Raw genomic sequence first — 26,860 nt, forward strand, 5'->3', positions numbered from 1 at the left:
ATTTTGATTTATTTCACAGTTACTGTCAAAAACTTGAAAGAAATACCGATTAACCTGCATAATTCTTAGAATGAGAAACTTCAATTCTCTCAAGATATTTTTTTCTTTGTACTTTTTCACACATGATTTGATTTCGACGTCATATTTCAAACACTCTTGCTTCACACTTCCTTTCGCCCATGACATCTGTTTTGGAATTTTACTTTATTTAAATTCTGAAATGGAAACAATCATTTACAAAGGATGAGCTGGTTCTTAATTTAGAGAAAAAAAAATCTTTCATTGGTTTATTTTATATAGGGCTGTACATTTTTTTTTTTTCCAAATGGAAATTACAAGTAAAAAAAAAAGAGTATGAAATGTTGATCTTTAATGATGTAATATAAACTTTAAACATTTTCGAGCACATTGCATCGACGAGATATTCTATAGATTTAATCAATACTAGTAAACTAAATACAATTCCGTTGAAGTAAAAGATATTCAAATGATTTCATTGTACTTAAAATAAAATATAGAGATAACGAACAGTATTCAAGCTCAGAAGTCAATTTAAACAATACAAATCAGGAGCAAAGCAAACGCGGGCTTCCATAAACATCAGAGGTGGGATCAGTTGTCATGGAGGAGAGAGCATCCCCTGCCGACCGGTCACACCCGCCATGTGCTCTTTGTCATGATCGGGTAATAACGGAAAAATCCGTCGACAATTCAGTGTTTGAATTATAGCATAACAATTAATATGAAAAAAAATCATTTAGCATTATGACTTAACGATAGGTTGTATTTTACTGACAAGGTCATTGTATCAACAACAGAACTGATGACTTTTAACGAGTCTATTGAAATCCTTGTTTCATCTCAAAAAAACCTACAAACAATACAAATATTAAGCAGCCCACATCCCATCATTTATTCCTCATTCTCCTCCAAGGCACCTGATCGCACCTCTGATATCTTAGAGGTCCGTGTTTGCACCTATTTTGTAATGTTTTATGAACTTTTGAGATGGAATACTGTTCATTATCTCCACATATTTCATTGAAATTAATAAAAAAAAATGATTTGTATATTTGAAACTATTTGGAATGCACGGCTTGCAATGAACATGATCAACGTTTCAGAAATTTATTTTTGAGGTGAATGTTATTTCCGAAAAAAAATACTAAGATACTATCAATAGATTTTTTTCTTTAATAATTTGATCATAATAAGAGTATGAACTGTTGATCTTGATTGTGTACATGTATGAAGTAAATCAAAATTAAAATATGTGAAGATAACGAATGGTGATCGATCTTAAAAAAAACTATAAACAATATAAATTTCTGAACAGGGAAAAAACACAGACCCCCGGAAATTCCAAGATGGAATCAGGTGCCTAGGAGGAGTAAGCATCGCCTCCCCATCGGACACACCCGCTCTGAGCCCTACACATCGATCAGGAAAACGGAACGTTTCGTTGTCAAATTTAGTATTAAAATACACTAGACAAAATTGCTAACGCACCACTTATTATTCTTATTTGTGAATTGATCATTTTCCTGATTGGTACTAATATATAAAATATGCCATCTTTTCCAAAACAGTTGGATTGACAAATGTCTTGGTGTCATGTCAAGACCCTTAAAGGACCTTCTTGTCCGAAAACCAATTTCCCGACGTGCACAGCGCACCGTTTTTGCCAAGATATGAAGTTGGTGATTACCGATGGTGGCCTGCGAGGTTGCGACGGGAGCAGTCTCCCACTTAAAAATCAAATGATATACCCTGATTGACTAGCATATCGCTTAGTAGTCATCAAGTGCCTTGGTGTCCCTACCAGATCCACCCAACTTCCGGTTGCCCCAATTTTGTGGAATAATCTTGAAGTTATTGTGTGGTGCTTACTTAATGCCGTCGTTATCTATTGTAAACATTTTTATGATTGTTTATTTATTTTCAATAACTTTTCATCAGAAAAATGCATAATCTTTTAACTGTTTTAATTTTTCACGAAATTCTTCAAAGGAACCCCCTGCAGACACCATACTGGCTGCCTTAGCACGCTCTTCTAGAGTCAAACGCCGCATATGGTGTAACTTTTTTTTCTGAGTTTTTAATTGATACAAACATAAAGAACACAACCAAAAGGAAAAATATAGAAATTTATTCCACCAAAAAAGTATGGACATGGTTTTAATTTTTTCTATGAAGTGGTTACGCTTCAGTAAACATTGTTGTTATTTATCAGTTAAAATATTTAAATGTCTCATTTTTTTATTAAAGTAACATAATAATATATCAAAAATATCATAAACAAGTTTTGAAAAGAAAAATGTTAATTTATTTAGGTGCTGCGTTAGCAATTTTGTCTAGTGTATGGAGATAATGAACAGCATTCAAGATCATAAGTCCATTCAAACAATACAAATCTGAAGAAGTCAAATATGGACATCTAAAACATCAGAGGTATGATCAGGTGTCATGTAGGAGTGAGCATCCCCTACCGACCAGTCACATCAGCCGTGTGCTCCTTATCATGATCGGGAAAACAGAAAAATCGTATACCATTCAGTGTTTGAATAATAGCATAATAATAAGTATGAAAAAAATCAGTCAGCATTTGACTTAATGATAGATTATATTTCCTAACAAGGTCATTGTATCGTCAATAGAACTTGCGAAATGATGACTTTTAACGAGTCTATTGATACTCTTGTTTCGTCAACTTGTTTGTCAATAGCTTGCCTCGTTTTAGAAATTGTTCGTACTTAGAGCATGCTCTTGCAAATCGAATCAACTGAGAGACATAAACCCCATAAGTAGGTGATAAGGGTACATTGCTACATAGGTAAGGGAAATTGACGATTGAAAAGTCATCACGTTTATCTTAAGGCTTCGTTGTTAGGTTACCACTAACGTCTTTTTCTAGTAAAATATCCAAATATGAAATTAATGTGTCAGATTCCGTGGTACCTTTTAATTCAAACTCATTGGGATATATCGAGTCGACATATGAATAGAAGTAACAATTGTTAATAATATTATTGATAATACGTCGTCGAGATAGATAGATAGATAGATAGATAGATAGATAGATAGATAGATAGATAGATAGTTGAAGGCCACAGCATGTGTTTTCTTTTTCTCATGTATAAGATTTTGAATAAATTCTGCCTCATATGAATACAAAAATAGGTCTACTCATAACGGAAAGCAATTGGTACCAATTGGTATTCTGACAGATTGTTGGAAAACCTGATCTCCAAAAACTACATCGTCAATCAGAAACTCAAATTTCTTTTAAATATCAACTTCAAAGTATTTGTGTGTACAAAAAAATTGTGTTTTAACAAAATAATTCTGCAAATGACCAATGACAAGGGAAGTAAATTTACGAAACTGAAACTGAAACTGATTTATTTGATTAAACGCCTATTTTTACATAAACATATTCAATGGCGTTGTACAGTAAAACTTTAAAAAAAAAAGAATTACATATTATATACAAATATACATGGAGAGTAATCATTAAAATAAAGCATCAAAGTCCGAAAAGAAGTAATTTTTTAAGTTGTTTTTGAAATCATCAATAGATTTTGAGTGTTTAATATACAAAGGCAGTTCATTCCACAATTTTGGTCCGATGGTACTCAAACTCCTGTCGCTGAACGTTTTTCTTTTATTAAATGGGACTATGTAACAGCTTTCGGAATTTCGGGAAGAGCGCAATTTTTGATTTGAAGTCTGTTTTGACAGAAGTTCAATTAAATATTCTGGTGTTTGGCCCACTGAACAATTATACATGAATGTCAGAATCTTGAATGATATTCTAGTTTTGATCGGTAGCCAGTGGAGATCAAATAGAGATTCTTTTGAACTGTCATATTTCCTCCGATTTAAAACCAATTTGGCACACATGTTTTGAATTCGTTGCATTTTATTAATTTCGTATTGTGCTATGCCGAATAAAATAACATTGCAATAGTCTAAATGTGAAATAACTAATGATAGAACTTTTCCGTAGCTCCCTTCGTTAAATATTTGCGGATGCTTTTGATCCTTAGATAATTTAACATTGCTGTTCGACATTTCCTATTTACATGTTCTTTGAAATTAAGATTTTCATCTAAAAATGCACCCAAATATCGTATACATTCTACGGACTTTATTTCATATTCATTAATGTTAATCACTTTTGTAGCACATTTTTCTAGTTGTTTTTTACTGCCAAAGAGAATAAATTCTGTTTTTGGTGCATTCATTTTAAGTTTATTAGCGTTCATCCAGTTGTTAATAATCTTTGCGCAATCCTCAAGCTCGCGAATAGCCTCAATTTCGCTGTGTTTCGACGTTGGATTAAAACGTGTATTTGCGGTATGGTCATCTGCAAAGCCGAAAACTGATATGGAAGGAGGAATGACATCAAATATAGTTCCTGCGTACGCCAGATACAACCAGGGTCCTAAGCAGCTACCTTGTGGAACGCTGCATTGCAGCTGACGCACAGATGATGAAATGGAATTTACACATACTTGCCAGCCACGAGGTCGCAAGTATGAATCTACCCATTTTAATGCCAAGCCACAGATTCCATATTGTTTTTGAAGTACTTTTATTAATATATCGTGGTCTACAGTATCGAATGCGGCGCTGAGATCGATTGCTATGAGAGCCGTTACGTCTTGTTTCTCCATAGAGTCAAGCAGGTCATTTACGAGTCTTAAAAGCGCAGATGATTTACAAGAATGGAAACGTCTGTATGCCGACTGATTTTTGGGGAGTAGATTGTTTTCATTAACATGCGAATTGAGTCTATAGAGAGCGGATTTTTCGATAAGTTTTGAAAGAAATGACAGATTACTCACTGGTCGGTAGTTCGCTAACTCCAATTCCAAACCTATTTTCTTTAAAAGAGGTCTAACGATCGCCTGCTTCCATTTTGCTGGAAAGATACCATGTTTCAATGAAAGGTTAACAATTTTCGTAATGTTTGGTAAAAGGTCATTTAAAAAAGATTTCAAAATATTGGTTGGTAAGATGTCTAATTCGCAAGATTTAGTTTGGAGTTCCATAATAAGATTTTTTATTTCATATTGCGAGAGTTCTTGAAATTCACTAAATGAAGGAATATCTTTATGCCTTGGTTCAAAATTATCAAAATGTTTTAGTGATTGTCTAATCTTGTCTATTTTATCCATGAAATAGTCGGCAAAATTTTCCGGAAGAGCTGCGTCGCTTTTAGCATTCGGCATCGGATTTTCTGTCACAGTACCGGAAAGTTTCGAAACGAACCTATACAGCTTTTTGGAATCTCCTTTAAAGTTGAGTACTTTTTCACTCAAAATTTGTTTTTTCTCCCGATTTAACTCATAATTATACTTGTTGCGCGCTGTTTTCATGGCCATGTACTGATGCGGTTGTTTATAAGTTTTACATGTTCTCTCTGCCTTGCGTGAAACACATTTAAGATGATGAATATTTTCAGTAAACCATGGTTTTGGTGCTCGTACAATCCGCGTTTTTTCCTTTATTGGGGCATGAATGTCTAAAATATCCCTTACTGCAGTTTCAAACTTATCGACAGATTGATTAACATCTTCACAATCGATAACGATTTCACTTAGATCCTGCCCAAATTCCGCACTATCAATTTCTTTAAAGTTCCGTCGCGCAGTTGTTTGACTTTTGATGTACTCTTTGTTCACATTTAGGATAATTTTAACAATACAGTGATCCGAAACAAATACTCCAGGTTGACATAGAAGTACTTTTATACCATCAACGGCCTCTGTGATAACCAAATCTAGGCTGTTTCCGCCGACATGTGTACTAAAATTGACGTGCTGCTCTAAACACATTGCAAACAGTGAATTTTAAGTTAATAAATTTACGAGTTCCATTCTTATTGAAAAAGAAGCTGTCAATGATGTCAAAAACCCTGGGGATTAAAAACAAAAGCCTAATACATGTAATAGGTATAAAACATGTCAGTCAAGATACGACCCAATGATAGGTTTTATTTGCTATCAAGGTCATTGTAACGATCATAGACTTTACGAAATGAAATTTTTAAAATCCCTGTAACATCTACTTATCTGTTAGTAGCCTGTCTCGGTTTACAAATTGATCGCACTCAGAGCATACTTTTTAGTATCGCATAAGCTGGGAGAAGTAAACACTGTATGCAGATGATAGCAGAATACGATGGAAAAGCTGATATCAACTCGTTTGTCGTACAATTTAGTTATTAGTTGGTTTATTATTGTCTATAGTCGGTAAAACATCCAAATATGAAACATATGCAGCAGACTGTGCTCCTTTTATTTCGAATTCACTGGGATACATCGAGATGACAATGAGTGTAAGTAATTGTTAATTGATAAAACATCGTCGTCATGTCTGAATGTCGAGGTGAAGGTCACATTTAGGGTTTTCTTTTTCTCATGTAGAAGTTTTTGAATAAAATCTGCTTCATGGAAACAATATGAAATCGTTTAACAGATTAAATTCTTTACAAATCGCATTCCTTCTCATGTTTGTATTTTATATTCTTACACACAGATTGATATTTGCCGACCTATTTTTAAAACATAGCATACAAAAGATTTTTCTTGGCTTAAATAAATCAGATACTTTTTTCATTTATACATTCTATATCGGACTGATTTTATAAAATTGTTTGTTGAAATGTGCTTTAAAAATACGCGCACGTAATTGCAGGTGTATGTGTAGTTTTGTTTGACACGGAAGAGATGTTATGTACACATGATTGCAAGATAAATGGTCAACTTCCTTTCTTTAACTTCTCATTCTTATGCTCTATTACCATTTCTAACATCCCAAACAAGATAGTCCAGGTCGTTTGTAAAAGATAAAACTTTTTCTTCCTCGAAAGTACACACAATTCGTAAGATCCGTTTCACTCTTTTCTTCAGAAAATGTCCAAGGGCATTCTTAATGTTGAAGAACTTCTCTGGATTCAGTTAGTAATAGTAGTAGTAGTAGTAGTAGTACTTAGTGTAATCCGGGAGGTGAAAATATAATAGTACTTTAAGAAGAAGTACTTGCACTTGTAGTAGTATCGGAAGTAGTAATAATCGATGATTATTGTAGAACTAATTGTAGAACCAAGACAGGAACTAGTAGACATAAAATAGTAATTAGTATTATCATCTGGGTTTTTTTAAAATTATTATTGTATTTGAGTCTTTTATTTTGATTTCTTCTAGATATTTAATGTATTTATCTTAATTCTTCGCTACACTAAAAATTTCATTTCTCTTCCAGTGCCAATGACCTAAAGTCCGTGTCTGTATCATTTGAAGTACAAACTATGAATAGGTCTGCAGAAAAAAGGAAGAAGTCAAATAAATTACATATAAAACTTAAGAATGATAAATTAAGACAAATAAAACTAAACTGTTAAAATAAATAATATACTTGAAAAGATACCAAAGAAAAGATACAAGAGAACACCAAAGATATCTACTGTATGTAAAAAAAATATTTTATATTGGAAATAGATCCGCAACTTAAAACTGGTTATTGGGAATAATTCCAACTATTTTTTTTTTTTTTTGGAGGGGGGGGGGATAAATTTTAAAGACTGAAGCTTTCAATTGCAAGAAATGAATATGGTCCGATTGATTTGTCCCCTAGATGCGGTAAAATTTAGCAATAAGGGTAATATGCTTTTGAAAACTTTGATGCTGAGTGACACCCTGTTATGGCGATCACAGTAATAGACTGTAGACTTATGAAATATACATTGTTTTGTTTTATTGATTGAAATGAAGAGAAATAGAAGCCAGGGTGGAAGAAGGAAAAAAAAGCAGTTTTGATTATAGTTTTCTGAATTGTGCATTCTTATATCATGCATTTAATTTGATCGAGGGGTATGGTTATAACTGAAAATAAAATTGTGACTTTATGTTACAGTAATAACTACCTGTTTTTGTCGTGTATCCGTCCTAGAAAAACTTGAAAATTCTTATGTCTTATTCTTATAAGAGGCTCACCCCTCCATGACAATAATCAACTCTACACATCAAAATATATTAACTTATTCGCCTAACTTTCATAATGAAATGTTAAGTTTGTCTTTTCTACGTCTACGTATTTCTTATGTTCAAAAATAAAGTTCTTGATACGTGTTTTCAGATCTCAATTTCTTTTTTGACGTATCTATAAATAAGCACTTTGTTTCTAGTAGATCCGACCCAGAGAAGATGGGTTTTATTATCATAGCTAAGGCACTGAGGTTCAATTTCTGGTTGCTCATTTGGTAGTACTGATAGAAAATTGCCGTCTTTGTCAATCATTTGCACTGTGTGAGTGAGTTCATCACACACTAGAATGTGTGATAGTGCGTCTGTACAAACTCCACGTGGACAGAGTCCTGTTTTGTATGGAGGCCCAGTGTATGAAAAACTATATAAACCATCACGTGTTGTTACAATTAACTACTGCCCCTTTAACCAGATCAGACACAATAACATCTCCATTACAGTTTTCCGTTATATATATAACACTATAAAGTTCCTTGCCTGTTCTGTCATATTGAATAGTCTGCACTTCTTTTCCTGAGATTTTATACCGGGATACTTTGGCCTCAGGTCTTGGAGGTGTACTTATGAATCTAGATTTTCTCATTCCCACCAGCAGATCTTCATTGTAGTAGGAATAGTATACACAGACTGGTATCCACGGATCACTTGTTTTTATTAGTGTTCTTTTAGATTTCCTGTCCCTAGAAAGCATGGTGATGATATCCCATACGTCTTTAAAGATTAGGTCTCCATTAATTGTTACAGTGTATACTCCAAATTCTCCAAACATTTGACCAATATTTCTGCAAAGGGGGTGTGATCTCAAATGAAGAGGAAGTTCACCTGGTATAAAGCAATAATGGACGTCACCTGTTGTGTCTGTCAAGAAGATCTTGTTTGCACCACTTACCCAGACGGGGTCTGATGTGATATTTGATATGGTAGAGAAACAAATAAACATCTATCACTGCAAAAGAATTTTGTAGCACTGCAGTTGACATCATTTTCAGAATGTTCTCATCTTTTAGTTCCCTTAATCGTTCATGTGTGATTTGAATGTCTGCCATTAGGTTAATCACATCTTTCCTGTTAAACTCATCAGTCAGTAAAAAAACTGGAAGTAATTTAAGATTAGGGGCACCCCTAGATTTCTTCTTAGTTGTTTCCTTTAAGAGTGAAACGAATTTTACTGGCTTGTAATTGTTCAAATATGTGTTCATAATTCTCTTGGATGGCTATGAATTCACTCATTTTCTTGTTCTGTTTTTGCAATCTACTAATCATAAAACAACTGTTTCGTATTTTAGCATGAAATACTACTCTGTCGATGTGATCTTTTAGTTTGAGAACTTTGAAAGACGCCGCTTGCTGACAATTGATAACTGCTGTAGGGTTAGTGTGCATAGCTGTTTTGATTCTTTCAAAGACGGCACAGCTCTTATAAAGCGTATTACTTCTGATGCTATCAATGGTTTTCTTATGTTGTTGACGGTATTTTATATACGCTCCTCTCAGATCGAAAACCCCATGTTTTCTGTGGCCTTGACATTTTTTACACATAGGAATTTTACACCGATCACAAAATCTGTTGTATATCATGTCTTCGTGTGTAACACATTTTTCTTGAATCAAAATACATGTACATTTAAATTTTTCCCGGTAAATTACTACGTCATGGACGATAGTATCTAGATCGATAACATGCCTCTCCTTACACTTTCGACACAAACCAAGCTTGCATGTTTTTACAGTGGAATTCTGTGTCCATCGTGCACATCAGACAGTGTCTTACTTTACACTGAGAGGTGAATCTAGGAACCCTCCATCATGTCCAGGATATATATCGTATGTCAATATCCTGTAAAGAAACTGAATACTGAATAATATGAAATGTTCCTCCCAAAATCTGAAATAATGGGCTCAAGATCTAGAAGAACGTACATTTTTTTAAATATAACCTTTAGAATGCGAAAAGGATATAAAGTATGTCACAAACTTCACCCCTTCCTTATTGCTAGGTATTGCCAGTCTAGCATTATTGGATAGATCCTTGTACCCACCGCGGCATTCTAACAGGAATATACAAAATTCTTTGTATAATGTTCTTACTTACCCTACTCAGAAGGACAAGTCTCTAGAATTGACAGTGAATATATTACATATTTACAAAATTGATTTCAGCGTTTCATGCTAAAATAATCAAACGGTTCTGTTTTTTATGCATATCAGTAAATTGATGCAAATTTCGATCGTTGTTTTATATAGTTCCATTCAGTTAGTGTAAACTTTGGAAGTTAAAACTTTTTGTTCCATTGAAAATCGAAATTGAAGTGTTAATACTTCCTACATTTTATGATTGACTGCAATTCTTATATTTGTGTGCATGGTAAATATATTCCTCATAGTTTGTTACACAACAAATGCAAAAAGAAGACCCGTTTGCTGTACAGATTATTCAAGAGAAATTCATAGTGAATAATTGACAACGAAAAATATACATTTGCCACAGGGAAGAGAGTGTATTGATGCTATGAACAGTCATTGCATTTTTTAAACTATAAAAATGGGCCAGTTTGGGGTTCATATAGTTAATGTACAACTTACTTTACATAAAATTTGTAGAAGAAAATAAAATTACTAGAGGAATCAGGATCCACTCCCGTCGATCCCTTATGTGTGACCAAGACAAACTTTGACGCCCATTTTCATTGCATACAAGAGAATTTTTTTTTACCCAAAATGGAGAATCGGTACAGTTTATTCATGAGATTTATATCAGTGATTTCTTTTTAGATGACACAGTCAAACTCTTTTTCAAAAATTATGAAAAAATAATTATGTCATGTTTATTGAAGTAAAATGAAATCGAAAAAACATTTTTATTAAAAGGCGAGCTCTCGTTTCTTTGTACAAGTCTCTGTCAGAGTTATATTCAGTTGGCAGATTTTTTTTGTGATAAACAGTTGATAACCAATGATCAATACCAGGTTTTTTGACGATAAGTAGATCACACTGATCATGCACGGAAAAAGTATATGTTGCATGATCATTTGACGGGTTTTTTTTTTCAAAAATTTGTCGGTCATTATTTTGGAATTCACAATCTTGCTAATTTTTTAAACAACGTATAATGCTGATGACGTTGCGCACTTATATATTGCTAGAGAATTTCATATTTAAGCGTGTTTAGAAACTTCTTTGATCTGGAATTCATTAAAACTATGAATTTCGAGAAGCGTTTGATTGACACAAATCTTTGCACTTTCACGAATTTTAAATAGTTAGAGACACCGTGACGGAAAAACGGGAAAATTGACAAAAGTAGAATTTTTGCAAGACACATGCAAATTTTATTCAATTCTTGAAAGTGTTAGGTTTCAGAAATTTACAGGTTTCAGAACCTAAAAATTCTACTTTTATGGAGAAAAATAAAAATATTTTAGTTTGCCCCAACAAGAAAATATTGCTTCACTTCTTCCTCTTTAAGGTACACATGCGCAAAAAAGTTTAAGAAGTTACCATGGTGTCAATTCCTTAGAATGATATAAATGTCGGATGACCGAGGATTTTGATATAATCTTCAAAAAAGATGATCAGAACGTAATCCTCACTTTATTGCTCCAATTCAATATTGCTTACAAGTTTCACTCTAAAAATAAAAGACACATGACCTTGACATTGTTGACATTGACGATAACAACCACGCCATTATGGTATATATGATATATACAACTTTTCTTTTTTCCGGCACTTGCATTTTGCAGTCTTTTCTTGCTTTTACCGCGCAGTTGAGATCTCAAAACTTTGCCTTATTCATATTTCTCATAAATCTTTAGCTTTACTATACAATTATCTTAAAAGAAACACATGATATTGATTCACTATGTAACTTAATGTAAGAAAAGTGTTTAAAAAAATGTTGTTTATTAATGAAAAATATATATTAAAATTGTAATGCAAAAAATTCAGAGTAGAAATGTGAGAAAGCAAAACCAACTCACCAGTATTATCAGTCCATGCTCAGTGATGTGTGCAGAATAATCAAATTGAACATCCCGGAAAAACGTACTAAACATTAACAATAATAGATCTTGTGCCCGTGTTTAAAAATACAGGTACTTGACATGATGTTATTAAGAATGCTTTTGTCTTAGAAATTTAAGAATGTTCATGTACATATAAGCTCAATTCATTTAACTGGTGTGATTTATGGAATAGAATAGAAATTTAAACGATATTGCAACATGTTCTGTAGCCCCAGGCCCCTTTAAGCTTTTAGGTTAAATGTCTGTTTAGTCGCATAATAGGAATAAATCAAAATTTTTCTAAATGCAAAAAGATCGAACCATACAGCCATGAAATAACTGTTTCAATGATAATCAATTTTAAAAAAAAAAAAAAAATCGTAATTTTCTCGGCTCTGTTTACTCCGTACGGTTAGTTCACTAATTATTGTCCTATTATTTACTTCCAGTGTAGACAGGTAGGTTTGTGACTTTACTCATTAATGCTGTTTAAATCGTAAATGTCAATAAACTGTATGTAACTTATTCATTGCTGCATACATTTTTGAAATTTGTCATATGATGCAACCTAATAATGAGGAAAGAGTCATACATCCGTAAAATTGGAAAAAAAACATTTTAACATAGATTTTCAGCCTGCAGTGCATTACGACCTTTGAGACAAGAACGTCAATCTATCAATAGACAGTAAAGAATGTTCTTTTGTTCAAATGATTATGTCCTACACCCCCGGTTAGGGCCTGTCCTTTGACACAAATAATTCTAACTGTCCTCTGGTGTCTGGATGTGAAAAACACGTCTGTTGGTATATACCTTCTTCCACTTTTGCAAAATTAAAAAGCTTAATTTAATATACAAGTTTATTATAACATGTACAATGTAAGTATTAAGCTCACTGAAAACTTGAGAAAATCAAAATTGGAGAGTATTATAGACATAGACTGTTTTTAAAGGGTATCATGTACATAAAAATTTGAACATTAGAAATTGAAGCTTTCAAAGAATACTATATTGTTGTCAAAGTGGGATCTTTTTTTTTTTCCTTTCTCACTTCATTGACACGTTTGCTCAATAAAGAGATATTGTTTTAAACTACCTGTATATGCCAACACTACTTTATTCTGATGGGCCAGTATTATAGTTTCTGTGTCCTTTGATAGTGAGAACAGAAGATATGACAGTTTTCTTGTATTTAAGTACTGTATATTAGTTAATGTTGTTTATATTATGCAGCTTGAAAGATGATCATCTCTGGACATTAAAAAAAATTATTTAGTCATAGGGGGTTTATTATATCTGCTTCTGTATAAACTCTTTAAGGATGGATTCTTGTCAGCATTTTACGTCGTCAATGGGTCTCCATAAATTATGCAAGTCGTAAAATGCAAAATTCATATTTAATTATACTGAAGGAAAAACTATTAGTTAATTTGTCAGTTTAAGTAATGTTGAATCTATTTCTTTTGAAATTAATAAATTTTTCGTAATATTTTCTTTGATTTGCGACAATCGCCATAATATTCGCAGTTCGGTAGCGAATGTCAACATGTCCAGATCATTTTCCGTAGAAAACCCTGAGAGGGTTGTTTTGTAAAATCTACAAACTGTGAACATTATCGAAGCATTGCAGAAGCCCAGGGACAGTTATGACAAATTAAATCATAGTTATTTATGCCCGGGAAATTCCGATCAGCCAAAAGGGAAGCTTGAACTTGAAGGTCACAAACATGTGCAAGATTGCAGATCCACGTTGCCTCGTCTGAAGTCATGTCGTGTGCAGTGAGCATGTAAGTTAGTTATATATGTCTGAAGATTTTTAAAATTTTGAAATTGAATTCAATTACATGCTGGTTTGTATTGATTTATGGGAATTCGCACGGAAATTATAGTCCTGTTATCAATATTTCGTCTGCTTATTCCCGCGACTTGTCAACATTTGAAGAGGATATATTTCGTGTGTTCGTCAGGTTTATGAATAATAATTCACAAAAACAGCATTTTTTGTATATGATTACAACAAATTTTATATTTTTAACTAGCCTACTTTGTTCAAGACACAACAATCATCAAGGTATTAGAAAAGTAAGGTGTCCCGCTTTGGTACAAATCAAACGGAAAAATAACTTGATATTGTATGTGGAAATATCAATAATATTGAAACACACAATTGTCTAATGAAACATTATTGTTAAAAAACTATTTATATTATTATTTTTTTTTACTTTTCTGTACTTTTAGGATAAAAAATGTCTATTTATTTATATCCAATACATTATAATATAAGACATTATGCATATGGTAGAATCTATTAAAATATCTTCATTCATTTAAATCAATAAATGAAATACAGATGAGATAAGTTGTTTAATCTTATAATCAATTTCCATTAATTTAAAAAAATAGTCTAAGGGATGTTCATGTTTAATTCTTAGGAGAAAATCAACCTTACTTTACCCTAGACTAGAAAAAAGACTGGAGGTCAGAATGCAGGATGATTGAGCAAGGAGTGCTGGCAGATGGACTATTGAGGTACATGTATAAGAAATATGGACACAACTTTATCTAACTATCATGTAATGCAGCATCTGTGTTGCTATGTAAAATATATTACTTTTTTTTTAAATTATAGGTCAACAAAAAATTTGGACTTTCATCAGGTGGACACATGTTCAGCAAGAAATTCTCACATCAAATGAATGATGGCTGTCTGTGGAAAAGAGATTTTCTCAGAATATATCACAGATCAGAAGCAGGAATTACATATTTATCTGATCAAAGAAATGTTTTTGTAGAAATGTGGAAGTCAATGCATGTTATCATAGTTACTGCTGCTTGTTGCATGATTCCATTCTTGATTTTTTTCAGAAACTTTCAGTCAAAAATAGTTTTATTTATAATTATATAATGTTTAATTATTTGATTCCCAAGTACCCGATACAGTGCACACTTTGTAGAATGTGATTACTTTACAAGATCTTTGATTCAGATTTGAAATCTTACTCCCAGAGTGAATTTTTCAAGCATTATCTTTCATTAGATTACAGTGTGAAGATTTACATGTACTGGCATTACAACAACTTGTAAATGATATATACCTAGCTCTATGTATTCAGTTGCTTTACATTTTCAAATACAGTTAAAATCTTAAAATACAGTTCTGGAATACATAAAAATGTGCCTGCTTTAGATCATTTAGTTAAAGGGTGATTTTAAGCAAGAGCATGCCTAACAAAATTGCTGGTAGTGGCCGGGTTAAAATTTAGATTTTTACAAATGAACTACATACATGTACTTGCAGTAGAAACCCTCAAGAGGTAATTTTTAATTCATTCCAATATAAGTTATTGACACTGATCAATAAATGTTTGTGCTACAAATTCTTAAAAAGAAATTTCATCCTTGAATAAGTATTTTGCATCTAAATGTGAAATTAAGTTTGATAGCTGCATGCATATTATTGTTACAAAGTTCAAGGATGTCATTTTCAGGCAAAGATGTCAAAGGGCATTTGATTGTCATAGATGGCTTTTTTGTTATCTTAAAACTCCAGCAAATTTTATGCAATATGTGATCACAATGAGGAGTTATATTTATTGGTGCTGAACAAACTATATACTTATAAATGTGTGTAGGTATTTATTGTCCCTCGCTTTCGCGAAAGAGAGGGGACATTAAATCTCATTCATCTGTTGGGCTGTCTGTCACAGAAACTTTAACCTTGGCCATAACTTTTGAGTGAGAAGAGATTGGGCTTTTGTATATCACCTGTACATTACCTGTAACAAGACCTTTCCAAATATACTGTGAATTTTGACCCTGTGGCCTTGGCCTTGAAGTCTTGAAGTTTGACCTACTTTTCAAAAAAATTAACATTACCTTAAATTGGTCATAACTTTTGAATGAGAAAAGATAGGACTTTCATATTATGCCTGTTTATTACCTGTGACAAGACCTTTCGAAATTATACTATGACTTTTGACCCCGTGACCTTGACCTTGAAGTTTGACCTACTTTTCAGAAAATTGACATTTCTTTAAATTGGTCATTAAATTTAAATGAGAAAAGATAGGGCTTTTATATTAAGTACCAGTCCGTGTAAAAATCATGCAAAAGTGATATTTAAGTGATTCACTCAGGTTCTCAGAATTCAATGATTTTCCACACATAGATTTCTCTTGCACTATGATCCATGTATGCAAAATGAAAAATGTTTTGGATCATGGTTACTATGGAAACCTGGTCAAAGTAATTTCCTTAGCAACCAGCCAATTTTTCCATGTGAGGGGGCAAAAAATCACTTATCTTTAAGGCCTGAAATTATATACAAAAACTTTGACAATTATTCTTATTTACTGGTATGATAAAGACACACACTTTAGGTGTTTAAACAACACAAGAAATTGATATTTTGTTTAAAGCTAGTACTGTGGTAGACATTAGAATATATACATGTTTTTGCATTTTTGCTGACTCAGCATTTTCATTGATTTTGACAATATTCAAGGTCAATTCAAAATTAATACCAAGCTAATACAGCTGTTGCATGACTTTCACGTTAAAGTAGAGGACTTTCTCTTTTAGAGATTGACTTCGAAAGCGCGGGTTTTTTTTAAAATCCTATCCGTTGCCTAGCAACAATATTGGATGTTTTGGAAAATAAAAAGCTAAAATTGGTAGTGTTGTAACAATTATCTTATAGAATAAATAATTTTTTTTGTCCAAAAATCAAATTTTCAAGTAATAGGATATAACTATTATTTCTAAAGAAATGCATTGATAAGGAATAATTAATTATCTCCATGGCAACAGCAAATTTCCCAAAGCAACAGTGAAAATTAAGAGATTTTTTGGTATGTTTACACATGTATACAGTTAAGATATATTATAGTAAATTATTTTGTCTTAAAAATTGCAGATAGGCAAAATTGCTTAAGTAATATGGGTTTAATAAAAGTATTTTGTACCTAATTAACCCATGACATCAATTCTGAACTATTAACAAGCAATTTTATAATCACTTTACCCATTTCAATCAGGCACATTTTCCTAAATTTTGAGGCTGAAATAAGATTTTCTGAAATAACCTTCAAAAAGGAACTAAATACCTAAAAAGTATTATCATTAAAAAATCATTTGTATTATTAACAAGATTCTAGATAAAAATAATACTTAGGTTGCCATGGTAACATATTGCAAACTGGCAAGCAGGCAAAATAATTGTATGCAAACTATTTTTAAAATGGCCTTCATTAGTTATAGTTTTTCAGTCGCTTTTAGAAATAAGATACACCTGCATTTTTGAAGCATACATATTTAATTAATATGTATAAATATTATTTATCCATTCCAATTAGTATGTGAGAGAAACATTAATTTCATTCCCAAAATCAAGCATGATGCATGGATTATGCTCTCTCTCCTTCTCAGTGTATGCATTTTGTTCCTTTCTTTCTTAAGGACAGATGAGACGTTCTTCATTAATTTATGTTTTTCCAAATAATTTATGATTGACATTATCACATATTGCAACTTTAACAAGTTTCCTCACAAAAGAATGTGGATACATTTCCAGGTATTTCTGCAAGGTACTATTTATTTTTTTCTATATATAAATCTCATTTAATATCACTCTAATTTCTAATATCACAATTTTTGGTGTTTCATTTTTTTTTTAAAACTTGCTATTTTGAAAAGTAATCAATGATAAGATTTTTAAAATAATTATACATATTTATATGTATTACAGATATAAAATCAGATATTCAATGAAAATTTTGTCATACCTAAAAGGAAGACTGCAATGCCCATGTTTTTGTTTAAAAAAGCAGAAGAAATCTTGGCTTTGCAAAGACATTTTTTTATTCAATATAAAGAAACTGAAATTTATTCTATGCAAGACACATTCTAGTATTATACTGTCAAATGTTGACAAAAGCTAATTACCACATCCAATTGGACACATGCATAGGATTTAAGCTCAGAATTAAAAAATATAATACTCTACATGTACCTGTAATGCAACCTAAACATAACTCACAGAATATTTTTTTGAAAATTTAAAGTCATGGGCCACAAAACTCACGTGAAACACTTCACCCTAACAGATTTTTTTCCATTTCTTTCCTTTATTTCATAAAAATGTTGACTCCATGTTTTGGACATATTACGAAAAACTTAACTTAAAGAAAAAAGTCTTCATAATAAAGGGGGGGGGGGGGGTAAGTGCACCCTGAACAGTGTATGACACTCTAATACATTCTGAAACTTACCGCCCCCGATATAACACTCACATAAAGTATGCAACATGCAAAAAAAATATAATAATATTTACATATGGACCAGCCAGTTACCGCCTCTAATATAGTAAATAACACATGAAAAGGGAACATAAGGATATTTACATATGGAGCGGCCAGTTACCACCCCCGATAGAACACTCACATAGTTAACATGAAAATGGAACAAAAGGATATTTACATATGGAGTGGCCAGTTAACGCCCCCAATAGAACACTCACATAGTAAATAACATAAAAAAATGGAACAAAAGGATATTTACATATGGAGCGGCCAGTTACCACCCCCGATAGAACACTCACATAGTTAACATGAAAATGGAACATAAGGATATTTACATATGGAGCGGCCAGTTACCACCCCCAATAGAACACTCACATAGTAAATAACATATAAAAATAGAATGAAAGGATACTTACATATGGAGCGGCCAGTTAACGCCCCCAATAGAACACTCACATAGTAAATAACATATAAAAATGGAACAAAAGGATATTTACATATGGAGCGGCCAGTTACCGCCCCCAATAGAACACTCACATAGTTAACATGAAAATGGAACAAAAGATTATTTACATATGGAGCGGCCAGTTACGTAGGGTCCCAAATAGAACACTCACATAGAAAATAACTTATAAAAATGGAACGAAATGATATTTACATATGGAGCGGCCAGTTACCTCCCCCGATATGACACTCACATAGTTAACATGAAAATGAAACAATAGGATATTTACATATGGAGCGGCCAGTTACTGCCCCCAAAACACTCACATAGTAAATAACATATAAAAATGGAAAAAAGGGATATTTACATATGGAGCGGCCAGTAAACCCCGATAGAACACTCACATAGTTTACATGAAAATGGAACAAAAGGATATTTACATAAGGAGCGGCCAGTTACCGCCCCCGATAGAACACTCACATAGTTATCATGAAAATGGAACAAAAGATTATTTACATATGGAGCGGCCAGTTACTGCCCCCGATAGAACACTCATATAGTAAATAACATAAAAAACAATAGAACAAAAGGATATTTACATATGGAGTGGCCAGTTACCGCCCCCGATAGAACACTCACATAGTAAATAACATATAAAAATGGAACAAAATATTATTTACATGTGGAGTGGCCAGTTACCACCCCCGATAGAACACTCACATAGTAAATAACATAAAAAACAATAGAACAAAAGGATATTTACATATGGAGCGGCCAGTTACCGCCCCCGATAGAACACTCACATAGTAAATAACATATAACAATAGAACAAAAGGATATTTACATATGGAGTGGCCAGTTACCGCCCCCGATAGAACACTCACATAATAAATAACATATAAAAATGGAACAAAAGGATATTTACATATGGAGCGGCCAGTTACCGCCCCGATAGAACACTCACATAGTAGATAACATATAACAATAGAATGAAAGGATATTTACATATGGAGCGGCCAGTTACCACCCCCGATAGAACACTCACATAGTAAATGACATATAAAAATGGAACAAAAGGATATTTACATATGGAGCGGCCAGTTACCGCCCCTGATAGAACACTCACAAAGTTAACATGAAAATGGAACAAAAGGATATTTACATATGGAGCGGCCAGTTACCGCCCCCGATAGAACACTCACATAGTAAATAACATAAAAAACAATAGAACAAAAGGATATTTACTTATGGAGCGGCCAGTTACCGCCCCCGATAGAACACTCACATAGTAAATAACATATAAAAATGGAACAAAAAGATATTTACATATGGAGCGGCCAGTCACCGCCCCCGATAGAACACTCACAGAGTAAATAACATAAGAAACAATAGAACAAAAGGATATTACATATTGGAGCGGCCAGTTACCGCCCCCGATAGAACACTCACATAGTAAATAACATATAACAATAGAACAAAAGGATATTTACATATGGAGCGGCCAGTCACCGCCCCCGATAGAACACTCACATAGTAAATAAGATAAGAAACAATAGAACAAAAGGATATTTACATATTGGAGCGGCCAGTTACCGCCCCCGATAGAACACGCACATAGTAAATAACATATAAAAATGGAACAAAAGGATATTTACATATGGAGCGGCCAGTTACCGCCCCCGATAGAACACTCACATAGTAAATAACATATAACAATAGAACAAAAGGATATTTACATATGGAGCGGCCAGTTACCGCCCCCGATAGAACACTCACAAAGTTAACATGAAAATGGAACAAAAGGATATTTACATATGGAGCGGCCAGTTACCGCCCCCGATAGAACACTCACAAAGTTAACATGAAAATGGAACAAAAGGATATTTACATATGGAGCGGCCAGTTACCGCCCCCGATAGAACACTCACATAGTAAATAACATATAACAATAGAACAAAAGGATATTTACATATGGAGCGGCCAGTTACCGCCCCCGATAGAACACTCACAAAGTTAACATGAAAATGGAACAAAAGGATATTTACATATGGAGCGGCCAGTTACCGCCCCCGATAGAACACTCACAAAGTTAACATGAAAATGGAACAAAAGGATATTTACATATGGAGCGGCCAGTTACCGCCCCCGATAGAACACTCACATAGTAAATAACATATAACAATAGAACAAAAGGATATTTACATATGGAGCGGCCAGTTACCGCCCCCGATAGAACACTCACATAGTAAATAACATATAACAATAGAACAAAAGGATATTTACATATGGAGCGGCCAGTTACCGCCCCCGATAGAACACTCACATAGTGAATAACATATAACAATAGAATAAAAGGATATTTACATATGGAGCGGCCAGTTACCGCCCCCGATAGAACACTCACATAGTAAATAACATATAAAAATGGAACAAAAGGATATTTACAAATGGAGCGGCCAGTTACCGCCCCCGATAGAACACTCACATAGTAAATATTACAAAAAAGATGAAAAAATATTTACATATTCACAAAAAAATTTAAACATATTGATGTGATAATGTTTTGTATTAGATGATTCATATATCTACGTGTCTGACTCCAGAATTGTTGTGGTTTCCACTTTTCTGATGTCCAGAAGGATAGATTCTAGTTCCTCCTCACTAATCTCAACATTCTTCCTTTTTTTCCTCTCAGCAGTTAGTCTTGAAAAATATGAAGAAATTTGTCCAAGCTCTAAATATTCCTGTGGTTTAAATCGCTTGTTTCCTTCCTTGTTTAAGGCTACCCTCATGTTCTGTGCAACGATGGATGGGTGCAATTTCATTCCACTGCTTTCCCCTGCATGGAAAATTTCCTGAAGATAGTCCTTAATATCATCTGAATATCTGACCGATTTTCTTTCCTTCTTCAAGGCCCATCCCATGCAGCACTTTGACTCTCCCTCAGTTACTTCTTTACATGCATAACTGATAATTTTTCCAGAGAGGTCAGAACACACATTCTTCCATCTAACTTTGATATCATCGTATGTTGACATCTGTGAAAGAATGTCATGGCTTCCAATCAATATGTGATTTTGAAGATCGTTGAATGAAGAAAATACTTTTGTACATCCTCCTTCAGAACAGGGAAATTTTCTTTCTTCAGAGCAGCATTCCTCAAGCTTTGGTTCTCTGATATTTCCTTCAGGACTTATAGTTGTGAAGCCTGCCTTTTCTTTTATGGTGGAAAGCTCCTGTAATATTTGTTTTTGAATTATAGACATGGCAGAATGACTGCAAATTAAAACACTAAATTAAAGAAGATTTATGTTTTTGTAGTCTACTGAGATAAAACAATAGTGATAAACTAAGGTAGTACGTGTATAATGTTAAACTAAGATATAAATTGTTAGCTAATAGAATATTATTTTTGGAATGGTCACACTAAGAAATCTATCAAAGTTTTAAGATAGAGACATTAATTTAAACATTTCAGTCATAGAACTTCTTGAGCATTTACTATAAAGCTTACACTGTTTTCATGAGGTATGGCCAAAACATTGCCCTTGCCAACTCTGAAAGCTCTCCAGATTTGCAGTGAGTTGCCTTCAAACTGCACATTTGAAATTTTGGTGATCCCCTTGATAGGGCATTTGCTTGTTGTGATCCCAGAAGAAATCTCAACATGTGCAGCTTGACACCCTGTTGTACCCCCAAACATATCAATGGCCCTCTTCATGTCAGCTGCTGTAGTGATGTCATATCCTGAAGCTGCAACTTTTCTGAATTTACTCCTCATATGGGCAATTTTAGCGTCACTGTAAGATTTGCCATTCTGGGCTTCACTGTAGTCATATCGTGCAATGGACACAGCTGAAACAGTTGGAATGAGTATTTAAAATAGCTTGCTAAAAATAAAGAAAACCAGAAAAAAATGTCACAGCAGATATGATTGCATTCAGAACAGATTTGATTTAGTGAAACCCATGTTAGTTAAACATAAATAACTTGCATGGAATACCCTTTGTGTGTATGTGTTAATACATATACATGTTTAAATACCTGTTCGTTCACTTATTCCTGGAATGGCTAGCCACAAATTCCCACAATGGTAACAACCCGCATTGTCACTGCGAATATATGCTCTACTTATGGTAGGCAACTGTTTCTTTATTTCTGACAAGGTATGCTCCAACAGGCATGCAACTGTCATCCAATCCTGTCGAACTCCATCCATCATGTGAGCAAATGTCCTGTGCTAAAATTTGGTTAACAAAAAATTTGTTTTAAAATGTTGTCTTATATATAGTATTCTTTTAAATTTTGAAATAGCAATTCCTTAATCAAGCTGAAATTAAATTTCATAGTCAAAACTAAAGAACAGTTTAAGCTCACTTAAACCAAAGATTCAAATTTTAACAAAGAAATTATACACATATTTAGAGAGAGAAAAAATTGTGAAGAGTATTTAGGCTATACATGTATATATAGCTATTCGGGTCAAAGTAAATTTAGCAATTTATTGACCCATGTATCTCTTGTAACGCCAATTTTTGCATAATGATTTGAAGATAAAAACAGTGAAGAATATGTAATGAACTAAGTCTCACCTTTAAATTCAGTGCTTCATCCTTGTATATACAGACTGAAACATGCCAATTCACCCCTTTTTGTCCATACCAGTCGCTTTGTTTCTCACGATAGGAAATGGGTAAAAACTTCATGGCCCAGTCCATAATTAGAAGGACATCTCCATGCTGTATTTCTTGAAGGCGGTGTGTCCTTGCTAGATCTTGATTCATGCCCCTCACAATGTGATTCTTCCACTCACTGATCTTGATTTCTGCAACATCAATATCTGCAAGCATGTCTTCCTTCACTGTAGCACAGATGTCTGTAATAAGTTTTTATTAATATTTTTATAACTGTTTGTTCTCCAGTTTTTTTAAATGGAACTGCAAAAAAAATTGTGAAATATAAAAGCTCTAGCACCAAACATTCAAAAGTAATGGCCAAGGTTAAAGTTTTTCAAACTCCAAGGTCAAAGGGTCAAAATTGTTGGCATCCAAGGGATGGCTTGTCACAAGGAATGCACATTTGAATACAAAAGCCCTAGCACTAACTATTCAAAAGTTATGGTCAAGGTTAGATTTTTCAAATGTGGGTCAAACTGCAAGGTCAAGAGGTCAAATATCTTGGTACCAAAAGAAAATCATCATAAGGAATATACCCGTATATTTTAAAAGCTTTAGTCCAACCGATCAAATGTTATGGGCAAGGTTAAAGTTTTCACAGACAATTTACAGATGGATGGAAACTATATGCTCTCTAATCTTCCATTACAGGGGCATTAAAAAAAATCAGCAACCCCAAACTTTTAATGATTTTGTTGAAATCAGGAATTTTTTTTATAGATTAAGTTTGTCATCTCATAAAAATTCAGTCCCAATTTAGTGTAGAATGCTAAGTATTTAAGAGAAGATTCATCAATAAATTCATATCAGCTTAAAACACTAAATATCCTCTTCAAACAAAAGTTTGTGGAGGATAAAAGAAACATTTATTTATTCTTACCAAATCTTTTCATAATTTCTTTCAACTTTATGACTGTCTGAGGAAGCAAGCTGCATTTGTCACAAAGAACATCATGGTCGTGATCAAGGCAATTCTGCTGCAGACACTCATCACCTGGGTCACTGAGTGCAAAACTGATGCAGTGGTCAGCACAAGAATCAAACTGTAAAGTTAAAGTAAAGAATATTATAATCTTGAAAGTCATAACAATATCCTTTTTTTAAATAAAAAAAATGCAATCAATAAAAAAAATGCAATCAATATGTCCTATTAAACAATTAATATGTATAGTTCTATGCCTATAATTTAAATCTTTAAAAAGGAGTCAGTTATGTAACTGGGTTTTCCCATAAATGAAGAAAATGCTGGTTGCATCAGGTTTTATGGGTTCTTTAATTCTGACATGGATTTTATTATATAGATAAATCATTCCTACAAAACATGTTATCATAATGAATACTTCATAACATTAACATTGGTATACATATTTTATCACAATTTTTTTCAATTAGCATGAAATCTATTTTATGTTCTCCTCTGTGAATTAATTATACAGACAGATGTGTTTGTATTGGTTTGATGCTGAGACAACTAAGCATAATTCATAATGTACCAAAAAGAATAAGTACTTGTATATAATACCTGCTTTAAATGTGCTTTAAATTCTGTTTTAAGGTACATCCTACTAGCTAGTAGAGAATCCTTAAGCTCTTTTAGTTCAGTATGCAACAGGGCATTTGGTGCATATTTTTCCATATCTGTAAAAATCCGACAAATAGAACATTACATGATGTATAATTAGAAATGCTATATTTCTCAATAAATAACCTCAGAATAAGAAGATGTATTCATTTAAGCTCTATTTTCATTTGTCATTGATCATTTCAATTGTCAACAAATACATGTACATTGTACTATAAGTATGTTTACTACAGATAGAATATACCTGCCACTGTCGACAATAGTATCTCATATGCATGTCCTCCTTTCGCAGCAACATTGTCCAGACCTTTTAGGTTTGTACATTTTGAGGCTGGGCAGACACTTAAAACATGGAAAAGAGTTGATCTTGATAATGGGGCAAACTCAGTTTCCTCACAGAAAGACAAATACATTTTAACGAGTGCTGAATTCCAAACAGTTCTGACAACCTCTGGTATAGTAACTAAAGACCCATCATCCAGTTTTATTTCTTTTGTGCCTACAGATGAAACCTGAAAATATATTTGGCACATGGTATTTTTGTGCAAATAAATTCAGGAAAATGCATAAAGTTGTACCCAATTACATAATAAGATAGTATTGATTTACTATTATTAACATTTTTCTTTTCTTTATTACCATACCTGGTGAAAAGCAGGATTGAAGAAAAAATCTAAGGCATGATCTAGCTTCACTTTATCCATTCTGTGATGGAAAACAGGCCTCTTGTGACTGTGTGTTCCTATATATGATTAATGATAAACTATAGAGAAAAATGACAGTTTTTTTTATTATATGTAGTACATGATGATACATTTAATACATTTTAAATTGAAATTTGTAAAAACTGTTTTGGTTGCAATAAATTTATTGACAAACTAGAACTGTCCCAAATGGACAAATACCCCCTGCTGGGTTTTGCAGAGAAGGTAGCAAGACACTAATACTTACACAAATGACCTTGGGTCAAGGTCATGACACACCCTCAGCTTATAAGTAATCTTTGTGTAAAATGGGAACTCACCAAGTTTATCCATAAGAAAGATATGGACCACAAACGAATTATGAACTTTTTCTTTCAGTGACCTTGAACTTGCCCAAATGACCTTGGATCAAGGTCAAGACGCATCCTCAGGTCATGAACAATCTTTGTGTGAAGTAGTAGATTCAAGTTTAATCATATGAAAGAAATGGACCAGACACTAACAATGAAATTTTTCTGTCAGTGTCCTTGAACTTGTCCAAATGACCTTGGTCAAGGTCATGACATACTCTCAGGACATGAACAATCTTTGTGTGTAGTAGTAGATTCTAATGTTCCTACGTAAGAAAGATATGGACCGGACACATTTGCACAGACAGACAGATGCACAGACGGACAGAAGGACAAGGTGATTTCTATATACCCCCCAAACTTTGTTTGCGGAGGGTATAATAAGTAGTAGTACATATAGTATGATTGTATAATTTTAATGATGAATCTCATGTTCATTTGTCTAAGCCCTAAATTTATCCATGCACAGCTGCTAATTCTAAATTCACATTTACTTGAATTTTGTTAAGCATGTGAAATAGAATACAAACCTTTACTATGATCTGCAGCATATGTGCGTGCTTCATCAATGGCATAGATTGAGAGTTGTGGGATGAGTTGCTGTAGTTCCTTCTTTGTGTGAGATAAAGAAATCAAAGACAGGAGCTGTTTCTTAATATCTTTATCACTGCTTTCAAGGTAAAGATTTACCACAACCTTTTCTAAGTCGCAATTTGTTTCCGCATTTGAAGGCTCCTGGATCAGTT

The sequence above is a fragment of the Saccostrea echinata genome, unplaced genomic scaffold (assembly GCF_033153115.1).
Source record: "Saccostrea echinata isolate AGI-Se365-2 ecotype Australia unplaced genomic scaffold, CSIRO_AGI_Sech_v1 ptg000028l, whole genome shotgun sequence".
In the NCBI taxonomy this organism is placed as follows: domain Eukaryota; kingdom Metazoa; phylum Mollusca; class Bivalvia; order Ostreida; family Ostreidae; genus Saccostrea; species Saccostrea echinata.